Genomic DNA, 19,077 nt, shown 5'->3' with positions numbered 1-19,077 from the left:
AAAGCATAGTTTAAAACAACATGAATACAATTTAATAAAGCATAGGATAAAACCACAGAAATAAAATTTAATAAAGCATAGGATAAAACAACATAAATACAATTTAATAAAGCATAGGACAAAACAACATAAATACAATTTATTAAAGCATAGGATAAAACAACATAAATACAATTTAATGAAACATAGGATAAACAACATAAATACAATTTAATAAAGCATAGGACAAAACAACATAAATACAATTTCATAAAACATATGTTAAAACAACATAAATACAATTTAATAAAGCATAGTTTAAAACAACATAAATACAATTTAATAAAGCATAGTTTAAAACAACATAAATACAATTTAATAAAGCATAGTTTAAAACAACATAAATACAATTTAATAAAGCATTAGATAAAACAACATCAAAATAATTTAGTAAAGCATAAGATAAAACAACATGAATACAATTTAATAAAGCATAGGTTAAAACAACATAAATACAATTTAAGAAAGCATAGGATAAAACTACATAAATACATTTTAATAAAGCATAGGTTAAAACAACATAAATACAATTTAATAAAGCATAGGATAAAACAACATAAATACAATTTAATAAAGCATAGGATAAAACAACATAAATAATATTTAATAAAGCATAGGTTAAAACAACATAAATACAATTTAATAAAGCATAGTTTAAAACAACATAAATACAATTTAATAAAGCATAGTTTAAAACAACATAAATACAATTTAATAAAGCATAGGATAAAACAACATAAATACAATTTAATAAAGCATAAGATAAAACAACATGAATATAATTTAGTAAAGCATAAGATAAAACAACATGAATACAATTTAATAAAGCATAGGTTAAAACAACATAAATACAATTTAAGAAAGCATAGGATAAAACTACATAAATACATTTTAATAAAGCATAGGATAAAACAACATAAATGCAATTTAATAAAGCATAGGTTAAAACAACATAAATACAATTTAATAAAGCATCGGACAAAACAACATAAATACAATTTAATAAAGCATAGGATAAAACAACATAAATACAATTTATAAAGCATAGGATAAAACAACATAAATACAATTTAATAAAGCATAGGATAAAACAACATGAATACAATTTAATAAAGCATAGGATAAAATAACATAAATACAATTTAATAAAGCATAGGCTAAAACTACATAAATACAATTTAATAAAGCATAGGATAAAACAAATTAAATACAATTTAATAAAGCATAGGTTAAAACAACATAAATACAATTTAATAAAGCATAGGATAAAACAACATAAATACATTTTAATAAAGCATAGGATAAAACAACATAAATAAAATTTAATAAAGCATAGGTTAAAACAACATAAATACAATTTAATAAAGCATCGGACAAAACAACATAAATACAATTTAATAAAGCATAGGATAAAACAACATAAATACAATTTATAAAGCATAGGATAAAACAACATAAATACAATTTAATAAAGCATAGGATAAAACAACATAAATACAATTTAATAAAGCATAGGATAAAACAACATAAATACAATTTAATAAAGCATAGGCTAAAGCTACATAAATACAATTTAATAAAGCATAGGATAAAACAACATAAATACAATTTAATAAAGCATAGGTTAAAACAACATAAATACAATTTAATAAAGCATAGGCTAAAGCTACATAAATACAATTTAATAAAGCATAGGATAAAACAACATAAATAAAATTTAATAAAGCATAGGATAAAACAACATAAATACAATTTATAAAGCATAGGATAAAACAACATAAATACAATTTAATAAAGCATAGGATAAAACAACATAAATACAATTTAATAAAGCATAGGATAAAACAACATAAATACAATTTAATAAAGCATAGGCTAAAGCTACATAAATACAATTTAATAAAGCATAGGATAAAACAACATAAATACAATTTAATAAAGCATAGGTTAAAACAACATAAATACAATTTAATAAAGCATAGGCTAAAGCTACATAAATACAATTTAATAAAGCATAGGATAAAACAACATAAATAAAATTTAATAAAGCATAGGTTAAAACAACATAAATACAATTTAATAAAGCATAGGACAAAACAACATAAATACAATTTAATAAAGCATAGTTTAAAACAACATGAATACAATTTAATAAAGCATAGGATAAAACCACAGAAATAAAATTTAATAAAGCATAGGATAAAACAACATAAATACAATTTAATAAAGCATAGGACAAAACAACATAAATACAATTTATTAAAGCATAGGATAAAACAACATAAATACAATTTAATGAAACATAGGATAAACAACATAAATACAATTTAATAAAGCATAGGACAAAACAACATAAATACAATTTCATAAAACATATGTTAAAACAACATAAATACAATTTAATAAAGCATAGTTTAAAACAACATAAATACAATTTAATAAAGCATAGTTTAAAACAACATAAATACAATTTAATAAAGCATAGTTTAAAACAACATAAATACAATTTAATAAAGCATTAGATAAAACAACATCAAAATAATTTAGTAAAGCATAAGATAAAACAACATGAATACAATTTAATAAAGCATAGGTTAAAACAACATAAATACAATTTAAGAAAGCATAGGATAAAACTACATAAATACATTTTAATAAAGCATAGGTTAAAACAACATAAATACAATTTAATAAAGCATAGGATAAAACAACATAAATACAATTTAATAAAGCATAGGATAAAACAACATAAATAATATTTAATAAAGCATAGGTTAAAACAACATAAATACAATTTAATAAAGCATAGTTTAAAACAACATAAATACAATTTAATAAAGCATAGTTTAAAACAACATAAATACAATTTAATAAAGCATAGGATAAAACAACATAAATACAATTTAATAAAGCATAAGATAAAACAACATGAATATAATTTAGTAAAGCATAAGATAAAACAACATGAATACAATTTAATAAAGCATAGGTTAAAACAACATAAATACAATTTAAGAAAGCATAGGATAAAACTACATAAATACATTTTAATAAAGCATAGGATAAAACAACATAAATGCAATTTAATAAAGCATAGGTTAAAACAACATAAATACAATTTAATAAAGCATCGGACAAAACAACATAAATACAATTTAATAAAGCATAGGATAAAACAACATAAATACAATTTATAAAGCATAGGATAAAACAACATAAATACAATTTAATAAAGCATAGGATAAAACAACATGAATACAATTTAATAAAGCATAGGATAAAATAACATAAATACAATTTAATAAAGCATAGGCTAAAACTACATAAATACAATTTAATAAAGCATAGGATAAAACAAATTAAATACAATTTAATAAAGCATAGGTTAAAACAACATAAATACAATTTAATAAAGCATAGGATAAAACAACATAAATACATTTTAATAAAGCATAGGATAAAACAACATAAATAAAATTTAATAAAGCATAGGTTAAAACAACATAAATACAATTTAATAAAGCATCGGACAAAACAACATAAATACAATTTAATAAAGCATAGGATAAAACAACATAAATACAATTTATAAAGCATAGGATAAAACAACATAAATACAATTTAATAAAGCATAGGATAAAACAACATAAATACAATTTAATAAAGCATAGGATAAAACAACATAAATACAATTTAATAAAGCATAGGCTAAAGCTACATAAATACAATTTAATAAAGCATAGGATAAAACAACATAAATACAATTTAATAAAGCATAGGTTAAAACAACATAAATACAATTTAATAAAGCATAGGATAAAACAACATAAATACAATTTAATAAAGCATAGGATAAAACAACATAAATAAAATTTAATAAAGCATAGGTTAAAACAACATAAATACAATTTAATAAAGCATAGGATAAAACAACATAAATATAATTTAATAAAGCATAGGATAAAACAACATAAATACTTTTTAATAAAGCATAGGATAAAACCACATAAATACAATTTAATAAAGCATAGGATAAAACAACATAAATACAATTTAATAAAGCATAGGATAAAATAACATAAATACAATTTAATAAAGCATAGGCTAAAGCTACATAAATACAATTTAATAAAGCATAGGATAAAACAACATAAATACAATTTAATAAAGCATAGGTTAAAACAACATAATTACAATTTAATAAAGCATAGGATAAAACAACATAAATACAATTTAATAAAGCATAGGATAAAACAACATAAATACAATTTAATAAAGCATACGTTAAAACAACATAAATACAATTAAATAAAGCATAGGATAAAACAACATAAATACAATTTAATAAAGCATAGGTTAAAACAACATAAATACAATTTTATAAAGCATAGGATAAAACAACATAAATACAATTTAATAAAGCATAGATTAAAACAACATAAATACAATTTAATAAAGCATAGGATAAAACAACATAAATTCAATTTAATAAAGCAGAGGATAAAACAACATAAATACAATTTAATAAAGCACAGGATAAAACAACATAAATAAAATTTAATAAAGCATAGGATAAAACAACATAAATAAAATTTAATAAAGCATAGGATAAAACAACGTAAATACAATTTAATAAAGCATAGGATAAAACAACATAAATAAAATTTAATAAAGCATAGGATAAAACAACATAAATACAATTTAATAAAGCATAGGATAAAACAACATAAATACAATTTAATAAAGCATAGGTTAAAACAACATAAATACAATTTAATAAAGCATAGGATAAAACAACATAAATATAATTTAATAAAGCATAGGATAAAACAACATAAATAAAATTTAATAAAGCATAGGATAAAACAACATAAATACAATTTAATAAAGCATAGGATAAAACAACATGAATACAATTTAATAAAGCATAGGATAAAACAACATAAATACAATTTAATAAAGCATAGGGTAAAACAACATAAATACAATTTAATAAAGCATAGGATAAAACAACATAAATACAATTTACTAAAGCATAGGATAAAACAACATAAATAAAATTTAATAAAGCATAGGTTAAAACAACATAAATACAATTTAATAAAGCATAGGACAAAACAACATAAATACAATTTAATAAAGCATAGTTTAAAACAACATGAATACAATTTAATAAAGCATAGGATAAAACCACAGAAATAAAATTTAATAAAGCATAGGATAAAACAACATAAATACAATTTAATAAAGCATAGGACAAAACAACATAAATACAATTTATTAAATCATAGGATAAAACAACATAAATACAATTTAATGAAACATAGGATAAACAACATAAATACAATTTATTAAAGCATAGGACAAAACAACATAAATACAATTTAATAAAACATATGTTAAAACGACATAAATACAATTTAATAAAGCATAGGATAAAACAACATAAATACAATTTAATAAAGCATAGGATAAAACAACATAAATACAATTTAATAAAGCATAGGATAAAACAACATAAACAAAATTTAAGAAAGCATAGGTTAAAACAACATAAATACAATTTAATAAAGCATAGGACAAAACAACATAAATACAATTTAATAAAGCATAGTTTAAAACAACATGAATACAATTTAATACAGCATAGGATAAAACCACAGAAATAAAATTTAATAAAGCATAGGATAAAACAACATAAATACAATTTAATAAAGCATAGGACAAAACAACATAAATACAATTTATTAAAGCATAGGATAAAACAACATAAATACAATTTAATGAAACATAGGATAAACAACATAAATACAATTTAATAAAGCATAGGACAAAACAACATAAATACAATTTAATAAAGCATATGTTAAAACAACATAAATACAATTTAATAAAGCATAGTTTAAAACAACATAAATACAATTTAATAAAGCATAGTTTAAAACAACATAAATACAATTTAATAAAGCATAGGATAAAACAACATAAATACAATTTAATAAAGCATATGACAAAACAACATAAATACAATTTAATAAAGCATAGGCTAAAACTACATAAATACAATTTAATAAAGCATAGGATAAAACAAATTAAATACAATTTAATAAAGCATAGGTTAAAACAACATAAATACAATTTCATAAAGCATAGGATAAAACAACATAAATACAATTTAATAAAGCATAGGATAAAACAACATAAATAAAATTTAATACAGCATAGGTTAAAACAACATAAATACAATTTAATAAAGCATCGGACAAAACAACATAAATACAATTTAATAAAGCATAGGATAAAACAACATAAATACAATTTATAAAGCATAGGATAAAACAACATAAATACAATTTAATAAAGCATAGGATAAAACAACATAAATACAATTTAATAAAGCATAGGATAAAACAACATAAATACAATTTAATAAAGAATAGGCTAAAGCTACATAAATACAATTTAATAAAGCATAGGATAAAACAACATAAATACAATTTAATAAAGCATAGGTTAAAACAACATAATTACAATTTAATAAAGCATAGGATAAAACAACATAAATACAATTTAATAAAGCATAGGATAAAACAACATAAATACAATTTAATAAAGCATACGTTAAAACAACATAAATACAATTAAATAAAGCATAGGATAAAACAACATAAATACAATTTAATAAAGCATAGGTTAAAACAACATAAATACAATTTTATAAAGCATAGGATAAAACAACATAAATACAATTTAATAAAGCATAGATTAAAACAACATAAATACAATTTAATAAAGCATAGGATAAAACAACATAAATTCAATTTAATAAAGCATCGGATAAAACAACATAAATACAATTTAATAAAGCACAGGATAAAACAACATGAATAAAATTTAATAAAACATATGTTAAAACGACATAAATACAATTTAATAAAGCATAGGATAAAACAACATAAATACAATTTAATAAAGCATAGGATAAAACAACATAAATACAATTTATAAAGCATAGGATAAAACAACATAAATACAATTTAATAAAGCATAGGATAAAACAACATGAATACAATTTAATAAAGCATAGGATAAAATAACATAAATACAATTTAATAAAGCATAGGCTAAAACTACATAAATACAATTTAATAAAGCATAGGATAAAACAAATTAAATACAATTTAATAAAGCATAGGTTAAAACAACATAAATACAATTTAATAAAGCATAGGATAAAACAACATAAATACATTTTAATAAAGCATAGGATAAAACAACATAAATAAAATTTAATAAAGCATAGGTTAAAACAACATAAATACAATTTAATAAAGCATCGGACAAAACAACATAAATACAATTTAATAAAGCATAGGATAAAACAACATAAATACAATTTATAAAGCATAGGATAAAACAACATAAATACAATTTAATAAAGCATAGGATAAAACAACATAAATACAATTTAATAAAGCATAGGATAAAACAACATAAATACAATTTAATAAAGCATAGGCTAAAGCTACATAAATACAATTTAATAAAGCATAGGATAAAACAACATAAATACAATTTAATAAAGCATAGGTTAAAACAACATAAATACAATTTAATAAAGCATAGGATAAAACAACATAAATACAATTTAATAAAGCATAGGATAAAACAACATAAATAAAATTTAATAAAGCATAGGTTAAAACAACATAAATACAATTTAATAAAGCATAGGATAAAACAACATAAATATAATTTAATAAAGCATAGGATAAAACAACATAAATACTTTTTAATAAAGCATAGGATAAAACCACATAAATACAATTTAATAAAGCATAGGATAAAACAACATAAATACAATTTAATAAAGCATAGGATAAAATAACATAAATACACTTTAATAAAGCATAGGCTAAAGCTACATAAATACAATTTAATAAAGCATAGGATAAAACAACATAAATACAATTTAATAAAGCATAGGTTAAAACAACATAATTACAATTTAATAAAGCATAGGATAAAACAACATAAATACAATTTAATAAAGCATAGGATAAAACAACATAAATACAATTTAATAAAGCATACGTTAAAACAACATAAATACAATTAAATAAAGCATAGGATAAAACAACATAAATACAATTTAATAAAGCATAGGTTAAAACAACATAAATACAATTTTATAAAGCATAGGATAAAATAACATAAATACAATTTAATAAAGCATAGGCTAAAGCTACATAAATACAATTTAATAAAGCATAGGATAAAACAACATAAATACAATTTAATAAAGCATAGGTTAAAACAACATAATTACAATTTAATAAAGCATAGGATAAAACAACATAAATACAATTTAATAAAGCATAGGATAAAACAACATAAATAAAATTTAATAAAGCATAGGATAAAACAACGTAAATACAATTTAATAAAGCATAGGATAAAACAACATAAATAAAATTTAATAAAGCATAGGATAAAACAACATAAATACAATTTAATAAAGCATAGGATAAAACAACATAAATACAATTTAATAAAGCATAGGTTAAAACAACATAAATACAATTTAATAAAGCATAGGATAAAACAACATAAATATAATTTAATAAAGCATAGGATAAAACAACATAAATAAAATTTAATAAAGCATAGGATAAAACAACATAAATACAATTTAATAAAGCATAGGATAAAACAACATGAATACAATTTAATAAAGCATAGGATAAAACAACATAAATACAATTTAATAAAGCATAGGGTAAAACAACATAAATACAATTTAATAAAGCATAGGATAAAACAACATAAATACAATTTACTAAAGCATAGGATAAAACAACATAAATAAAATTTAATAAAGCATAGGTTAAAACAACATAAATACAATTTAATAAAGCATAGGACAAAACAACATAAATACAATTTAATAAAGCATAGTTTAAAACAACATGAATACAATTTAATAAAGCATAGGATAAAACCACAGAAATAAAATTTAATAAAGCATAGGATAAAACAACATAAATACAATTTAATAAAGCATAGGACAAAACAACATAAATACAATTTATTAAATCATAGGATAAAACAACATAAATACAATTTAATGAAACATAGGATAAACAACATAAATACAATTTATTAAAGCATAGGACAAAACAACATAAATACAATTTAATAAAACATATGTTAAAACGACATAAATACAATTTAATAAAGCATAGGATAAAACAACATAAATACAATTTAATAAAGCATAGGATAAAACAACATAAATACAATTTAATAAAGCATAGGATAAAACAACATAAACAAAATTTAAGAAAGCATAGGTTAAAACAACATAAATACAATTTAATAAAGCATAGGACAAAACAACATAAATACAATTTAATAAAGCATAGTTTAAAACAACATGAATACAATTTAATACAGCATAGGATAAAACCACAGAAATAAAATTTAATAAAGCATAGGATAAAACAACATAAATACAATTTAATAAAGCATAGGACAAAACAACATAAATACAATTTATTAAAGCATAGGATAAAACAACATAAATACAATTTAATGAAACATAGGATAAACAACATAAATACAATTTAATAAAGCATAGGACAAAACAACATAAATACAATTTAATAAAGCATATGTTAAAACAACATAAATACAATTTAATAAAGCATAGTTTAAAACAACATAAATACAATTTAATAAAGCATAGTTTAAAACAACATAAATACAATTTAATAAAGCATAGGATAAAACAACATAAATACAATTTAATAAAGCATATGACAAAACAACATAAATACAATTTAATAAAGCATAGGCTAAAACTACATAAATACAATTTAATAAAGCATAGGATAAAACAAATTAAATACAATTTAATAAAGCATAGGTTAAAACAACATAAATACAATTTCATAAAGCATAGGATAAAACAACATAAATACAATTTAATAAAGCATAGGATAAAACAACATAAATAAAATTTAATACAGCATAGGTTAAAACAACATAAATACAATTTAATAAAGCATCGGACAAAACAACATAAATACAATTTAATAAAGCATAGGATAAAACAACATAAATACAATTTATAAAGCATAGGATAAAACAACATAAATACAATTTAATAAAGCATAGGATAAAACAACATAAATACAATTTAATAAAGCATAGGATAAAACAACATAAATACAATTTAATAAAGAATAGGCTAAAGCTACATAAATACAATTTAATAAAGCATAGGATAAAACAACATAAATACAATTTAATAAAGCATAGGTTAAAACAACATAATTACAATTTAATAAAGCATAGGATAAAACAACATAAATACAATTTAATAAAGCATAGGATAAAACAACATAAATACAATTTAATAAAGCATACGTTAAAACAACATAAATACAATTAAATAAAGCATAGGATAAAACAACATAAATACAATTTAATAAAGCATAGGTTAAAACAACATAAATACAATTTTATAAAGCATAGGATAAAACAACATAAATACAATTTAATAAAGCATAGATTAAAACAACATAAATACAATTTAATAAAGCATAGGATAAAACAACATAAATTCAATTTAATAAAGCATCGGATAAAACAACATAAATACAATTTAATAAAGCACAGGATAAAACAACATAAATAAAATTTAATAAAACATATGTTAAAACGACATAAATACAATTTAATAAAGCATAGGATAAAACAACATAAATACAATTTAATAAAGCATAGGATAAAACAACATAAATACAATTTATAAAGCATAGGATAAAACAACATAAATATAATTTAATAAAGCATAGGATAAAACAACATAAATAAAATTTAATAAAGCATAGGATAAAACAACATAAATACAATTTAATAAAGCATAGGATAAAACAACATAAATATAATTTAATAAAGCATAGGATAAAACAACATAAATAAAATTTAATAAAGCATAGGATAAAACAACATAAATACAATTTAATAAAGCATAGGATAAAACAACATGAATACAATTTAATAAAGCATAGGATAAAACAACATGAATACAATTTAATAAAGCATAGGTTAAAACAACATAAATACAATTTAATAAAGCATAGGATAAAACAACATAAATATAATTTAATAAAGCATAGGATAAAACAACATAAATAAAATTTAATAAAGCATAGGATAAAACAACATAAATACAATTTAATAAAGCATAGGATAAAACAACATGAATACAATTTAATAAAGCATAGGATAAAACAACATAAATACAATTTAATAAAGCATAGGGTAAAACAACATAAATACAATTTAATAAAGCATAGGATAAAACAACATAAATACAATTTACTAAAGCATAGGATAAAACAACATAAATAAAATTTAATAAAGCATAGGTTAAAACAACATAAATACAATTTAATAAAGCATAGGACAAAACAACATAAATACAATTTAATAAAGCATAGTTTAAAACAACATGAATACAATTTAATAAAGCATAGGATAAAACCACAGAAATAAAATTTAATAAAGCATAGGATAAAACAACATAAATACAATTTAATAAAGCATAGGACAAAACAACATAAATACAATTTATTAAATCATAGGATAAAACAACATAAATACAATTTAATGAAACATAGGATAAACAACATAAATACAATTTATTAAAGCATAGGACAAAACAACATAAATACAATTTAATAAAACATATGTTAAAACGACATAAATACAATTTAATAAAGCATAGGATAAAACAACATAAATACAATTTAATAAAGCATAGGATAAAACAACATAAATACAATTTAATAAAGCATAGGATAAAACAACATAAACAAAATTTAAGAAAGCATAGGTTAAAACAACATAAATACAATTTAATAAAGCATAGGACAAAACAACATAAATACAATTTAATAAAGCATAGTTTAAAACAACATGAATACAATTTAATACAGCATAGGATAAAACCACAGAAATAAAATTTAATAAAGCATAGGATAAAACAACATAAATACAATTTAATAAAGCATAGGACAAAACAACATAAATACAATTTATTAAAGCATAGGATAAAACAACATAAATACAATTTAATGAAACATAGGATAAACAACATAAATACAATTTAATAAAGCATAGGACAAAACAACATAAATACAATTTAATAAAGCATATGTTAAAACAACATAAATACAATTTAATAAAGCATAGTTTAAAACAACATAAATACAATTTAATAAAGCATAGTTTAAAACAACATAAATACAATTTAATAAAGCATAGGATAAAACAACATAAATACAATTTAATAAAGCATATGACAAAACAACATAAATACAATTTAATAAAGCATAGGCTAAAACTACATAAATACAATTTAATAAAGCATAGGATAAAACAAATTAAATACAATTTAATAAAGCATAGGTTAAAACAACATAAATACAATTTCATAAAGCATAGGATAAAACAACATAAATACAATTTAATAAAGCATAGGATAAAACAACATAAATAAAATTTAATACAGCATAGGTTAAAACAACATAAATACAATTTAATAAAGCATCGGACAAAACAACATAAATACAATTTAATAAAGCATAGGATAAAACAACATAAATACAATTTATAAAGCATAGGATAAAACAACATAAATACAATTTAATAAAGCATAGGATAAAACAACATAAATACAATTTAATAAAGCATAGGATAAAACAACATAAATACAATTTAATAAAGAATAGGCTAAAGCTACATAAATACAATTTAATAAAGCATAGGATAAAACAACATAAATACAATTTAATAAAGCATAGGTTAAAACAACATAATTACAATTTAATAAAGCATAGGATAAAACAACATAAATACAATTTAATAAAGCATAGGATAAAACAACATAAATACAATTTAATAAAGCATACGTTAAAACAACATAAATACAATTAAATAAAGCATAGGATAAAACAACATAAATACAATTTAATAAAGCATAGGTTAAAACAACATAAATACAATTTTATAAAGCATAGGATAAAACAACATAAATACAATTTAATAAAGCATAGATTAAAACAACATAAATACAATTTAATAAAGCATAGGATAAAACAACATAAATTCAATTTAATAAAGCATCGGATAAAACAACATAAATACAATTTAATAAAGCACAGGATAAAACAACATAAATAAAATTTAATAAAGCATAGGATAAAACAACATAAATAAAATTTAATAAAGCATAGGATAAAACAACGTAAATACAATTTAATAAAGCATATGATAAAACAACATAAATAAAATTTAATAAAGCATAGGATAAAACAACATAAATACAATTTAATAAAGCATAGGATAAAACAACATAAATACAATTTAATAAAGCATAGGTTAAAACAACATAAATACAATTTAATAAAGCATAGGATAAAACAACATAAATATAATTTAATAAAGCATAGGATAAAACAACATAAATACAATTTAATAAAGCATAGGATAAAACAACATGAATACAATTTAATAAAGCATAGGATAAAACAACATAAATACAATTTAATAAAGCATAGGGTAAAACAACATAAATACAATTTAATAAAGCATAGGATAAAACAACATAAATACAATTTACTAAAGCATAGGATAAAACAACATAAATAAAATTTAATAAAGCATAGGTTAAAACAACATAAATACAATTTAATAAAGCATAGGACAAAACAACATAAATACAATTTAATAAAGCATAGTTTAAAACAACATGAATACAATTTAATAAAGCATAGGATAAAACCACAGAAATAAAATTTAATAAAGCATAGGATAAAACAACATAAATACAATTTAATAAAGCATAGGACAAAACAACATAAATACAATTTATTAAATCATAGGACAAAACAACATAAATACAATTTAATGAAACATAGGATAAACAACATAAATACAATTTATTAAAGCATAGGACAAAACAACATAAATACAATTTAATAAAACATATGTTAAAACGACATAAATACAATTTAATAAAGCATAGGATAAAACAACATAAATACAATTTAATAAAGCATAGGATAAAACAACATAAATACAATTTAATAAAGCATAGGATAAAACAACATAAACAAAATTTAAGAAAGCATAGGTTAAAACAACATAAATACAATTTAATAAAGCATAGGACAAAACAACATAAATACAATTTAATAAAGCATAGTTTAAAACAACATGAATACAATTTAATACAGCATAGGATAAAACCACAGAAATAAAATTTAATAAAGCATAGGATAAAACAACATAAATACAATTTAATAAAGCATAGGACAAAACAACATAAATACAATTTATTAAAGCATAGGATAAAACAACATAAATACAATTTAATGAAACATAGGATAAACAACATAAATACAATTTAATAAAGCATAGGACAAAACAACATAAATACAATTTAATAAAGCATATGTTAAAACAACATAAATACAATTTAATAAAGCATAGTTTAAAACAACATAAATACAATTTAATAAATCATACTTTAAAACAACATAAATACAATTTAATAAAGCATAGGATAAAACAACATAAATACAATTTAATAAAGCATATGACAAAACAACATAAATACAATTTAATAAAGCATAGGTAAAAACAACATAAATACAATTTAATGAAACATAGGATAAACAACATAAATACAATTTAATAAAGCATAGGACAAAACAACATAAATACAATTTAATAAAGCATAGGATAAAACAACATAAATACAATTTAAGGAAACATAGGATAAACAACATAAATACAATTTAATAAAGCATAGGATAAAACAACATAAATACAATTTAATAAAGCATAGGGTAAAACAACATAAATACAATTTAATAAAGCATAGGATAAAACAACATAAATACAATTTACTAAAGCATAGGATAAAACAACATAAATAAAATTTAATAAAGCATAGGTTAAAACAACATAAATACAATTTAATAAAGCATAGGACAAAACAACATAAATACAATTTAATAAAGCATAGTTTAAAACAACATGAATACAATTTAATAAAGCATAGGATAAAACCACAGAAATAAAATTTTATAAAGCATAGGATAAAACAACATAAATACAATTTAATAAAGCATAGGACAAAACAACATTAATACAATTTATTAAATCATAGGACAAAACAACATAAATACAATTTAATGAAACATAGGATAAACAACATAAATAAAATTTATTAAAGCATAGGACAAAACAACATAAATACAATTTAATAAAACATATGTTAAAACGACATAAATACAATTTAATAAAGCATAGGATAAAACAACATAAATACAATTTAATAAAGCATAGGATAAAACAACATAAATACAATTTAATAAAGCATAGGATAAAACAACATAAACAAAATTTAAGAAAGCATAGGTTAGAACAACATAAATACAATTTAATAAAGCATAGGACAAAACAACATAAATACAATTTAATAAAGCATAGTTTAAAACAACATGAATACAATTTAATACAGCATAGGATAAAACCACAGAAATAAAATTTAATAAAGCATAGGATAAAACAACATAAATACAATTTAATAAAGCATAGGACAAAACAACATAAATACAATTTATTAAAGCATAGGATAAAACAACATAAATACAATTTAATGAAACATAGGATAAACAACATAAATACAATTTAATAAAGCATAGGACAAAACAACATAAATACAATTTAATAAAGCATATGTTAAAACAACATAAATACAATTTAATAAAGCATAGTTTAAAACAACATAAATACAATTTAATAAAGCATAGTTTAAAACAACATAAATACAATTTAATAAAGCATAGGATAAAACAACATAAATACAATTTAATAAAGCATATGACAAAACAACATAAATACAATTTAATAAAGCATAGGTAAAAACAACATAAATACAATTTAATGAAACATAGGATAAACAACATAAATACAATTTAATAAAGCATAGGACAAAACAACATAAATACAATTTAATAAAGCATAGGATAAAACAACATAAATACAATTTAAGGAAACATAGGATAAACAACATAAATACAATTTAATAAAGCATAGGACAAAACAACATAAATACAATTTAATAAAGCATATGTTAAAACAACATAAATACAATTTAATAAAGCATAAGATAAAACAACATGAATATAATTTAGTAAAGCATAAGATAAAACAACATGAATACAATTTAATAAAGCATAGGTTAAAACAACATAAATACAATTTAATAAAGCATCGGACAAAACAACATAAATACAATTTAAGAAAGCATAGGATAAAACTACATAAATACATTTTAATAAAGCATAGGATAAAACAACATAAATGCAATTTAATAAAGCATAGGTTAAAACAACATAAATACAATTTAATAAAGCATCGGACAAAACAACATAAATACAATTTAATAAAGCATAGGATAAAACAACATAAATACAATTTATAAAGCATAGGATAAAACAACATAAATACAATTTAATAAAGCATAGGATAAAACAACATGAATACAATTTAATAAAGCATAGGATAAAATAACATAAATACAATTTAATAAAGCATAGGCTAAAACTACATAAATACAATTTAATAAAGCATAGGATAAAACAAATTAAATACAATTTAATAAAGCATAGGTTAAAACAACATAAATACAATTTAATAAAGCATAGGATAAAACAACATAAATACAATTTAATAAAGCATAGGATAAAACAACATAAATAAAATTTAATAAAGCATAGGTTAAAACAACATAAATACAATTTAATAAAGCATCGGACAAAACAACATAAATACAATTTAATAAAGCATAGGATAAAACAACATAAATACAATTTATAAAGCATAGGATAAAACAACATAAATACAATTTAATAAAGCATAGGATAAAACAACATAAATACAATTTAATAAAGCATAGGATAAAACAACATAAATTCAATTTAATAAAGCATAGGCTAAAGCTACATAAATACAATTTAATAAAGCATAGGATAAAACAACATAAATACAATTTAATAAAGCATAGGTTAAAACAACATAAATACAATTTAATAAAGCATAGGATAAAACAACATAAATACAATTTAATAAAGCATAGGATAAAACAACATAAATAAAATTTAATAAAGCATAGGTTAAAACAACATAAATACAATTTAATAAAGCATAGGATAAAACAACATAAATACAATTTAATAAAGCATAGGATAAAACAACATAAATACTTTTTAATAAAGCATAGGATAAAACAACATAAATACTTTTTAATAAAGCATAGGATAAAACCACATAAATACAATTTAATAAAGCACAGGATAAAACAACATAAATACAATTTAATAAAGCATAGGATAAAACAACATAATTACAATTTAATAAAGCATAGGATAAAACAACATAAATACAATTTAATAAAGCATAGGATAAAACAACATAAATACAATTTAATAAAGCATACGTTAAAACAACATAAATACAATTAAATAAAGCATAGGATAAAACAACATAAATACAATTTAATAAAGCATAGGTTAAAACAACATAAATACAATTTTATAAAGCATAGGATAAAACAACATAAATACAATTTAATAAAGCATAGATTAAAACAACATAAATACAATTTAATAAAGCATAGGATAAAACAACATAAAATCAATTTAATAAAGCATAGGATAAAACAACATAAATACAATTTAATAAAGCACAGGATAAAACAACATAAATAAAATTTAATAAAGCATAGGATAAAACAACATAAATAAAATTTAATAAAGCATAGGATAAAACAACGTAAATACAATTTAATAAAGCATAGGATAAAACAACATAAATAAAATTTAATAAAGCATAGGATAAAACAACATAAATACAATTTAATAAAGCATAGGATAAAACAACATAAATACAATTTAATAAAGCATAGGTTAAAACAACATAAATACAATTTAATAAAGCATAGGATAAAACAACATAAATATAATTTAATAAAGCATAGGATAAAACAACATAAATAAAATTTAATAAAGCATAGGATAAAACAACATAAATACAATTTAATAAAGCATAGGATAAAACAACATGAATACAATTTAATAAAGCATAGGATAAAACAACATAAAAACTATTTAATAAAGCATAGGGTAAAACAACATAAATACAATTTAATAAAGCATAGGATAAAACAACATAAATACAATTTACTAAAGCATAGGATAAAACAACATAAATAAAATTTAATAAAGCATAGGTTAAAACAACATAAATACAATTTAATAAAGCATAGGATAAAACAACATAAATAAAATTTAATAAAGCATAGGATAAAACAACATAAATACAATTTAATAAAGCATAGGATAAAACAACATGAATACAATTTAATAAAGCATAGGATAAAACAACATAAAAACTATTTAATAAAGCATAGGGTAAAACAACATAAATACAATTTAATAAAGCATAGGATAAAACAACATAAATACAATTTACTAAAGCATAGGATAAAACAACATAAATAAAATTTAATAAAGCATAGGTTAAAACAACATAAATACAATTTAATAAAGCATAGGACAAAACAACATAAATACAATTTAATAAAGCATAGTTTAAAACAACATGAATACAATTTAATAAAGCATAGGATAAAACCACAGAAATAAAATTTAATAAAGCATAGGATAAAACAACATAAATACAATTTAATAAAGCATAGGACAAAACAACATAAATACAATTTATTAAAGCATAGGATAAAACAACATAAATACAATTTAATAAAGCATAGGATAAAACCACAGAAATACAATTTAATAAAGCATAGGATAAAACAACATAAAAACAATTTAATAAAGCATAGGACAAAACAACATAAATACAATTTAATAACGCATAGGATAAAACAACATAAAT

Source organism: Phyllobates terribilis, unplaced genomic scaffold, assembly GCF_046119375.1.
Source record: "Phyllobates terribilis strain yellow unplaced genomic scaffold, ASM4611937v1 Scaffold_8__6_contigs__length_399053987, whole genome shotgun sequence".
Classification (NCBI taxonomy): Eukaryota; Metazoa; Chordata; class Amphibia; order Anura; family Dendrobatidae; genus Phyllobates; species Phyllobates terribilis.
Note: the sequence above shows the minus strand (reverse complement) of the source record.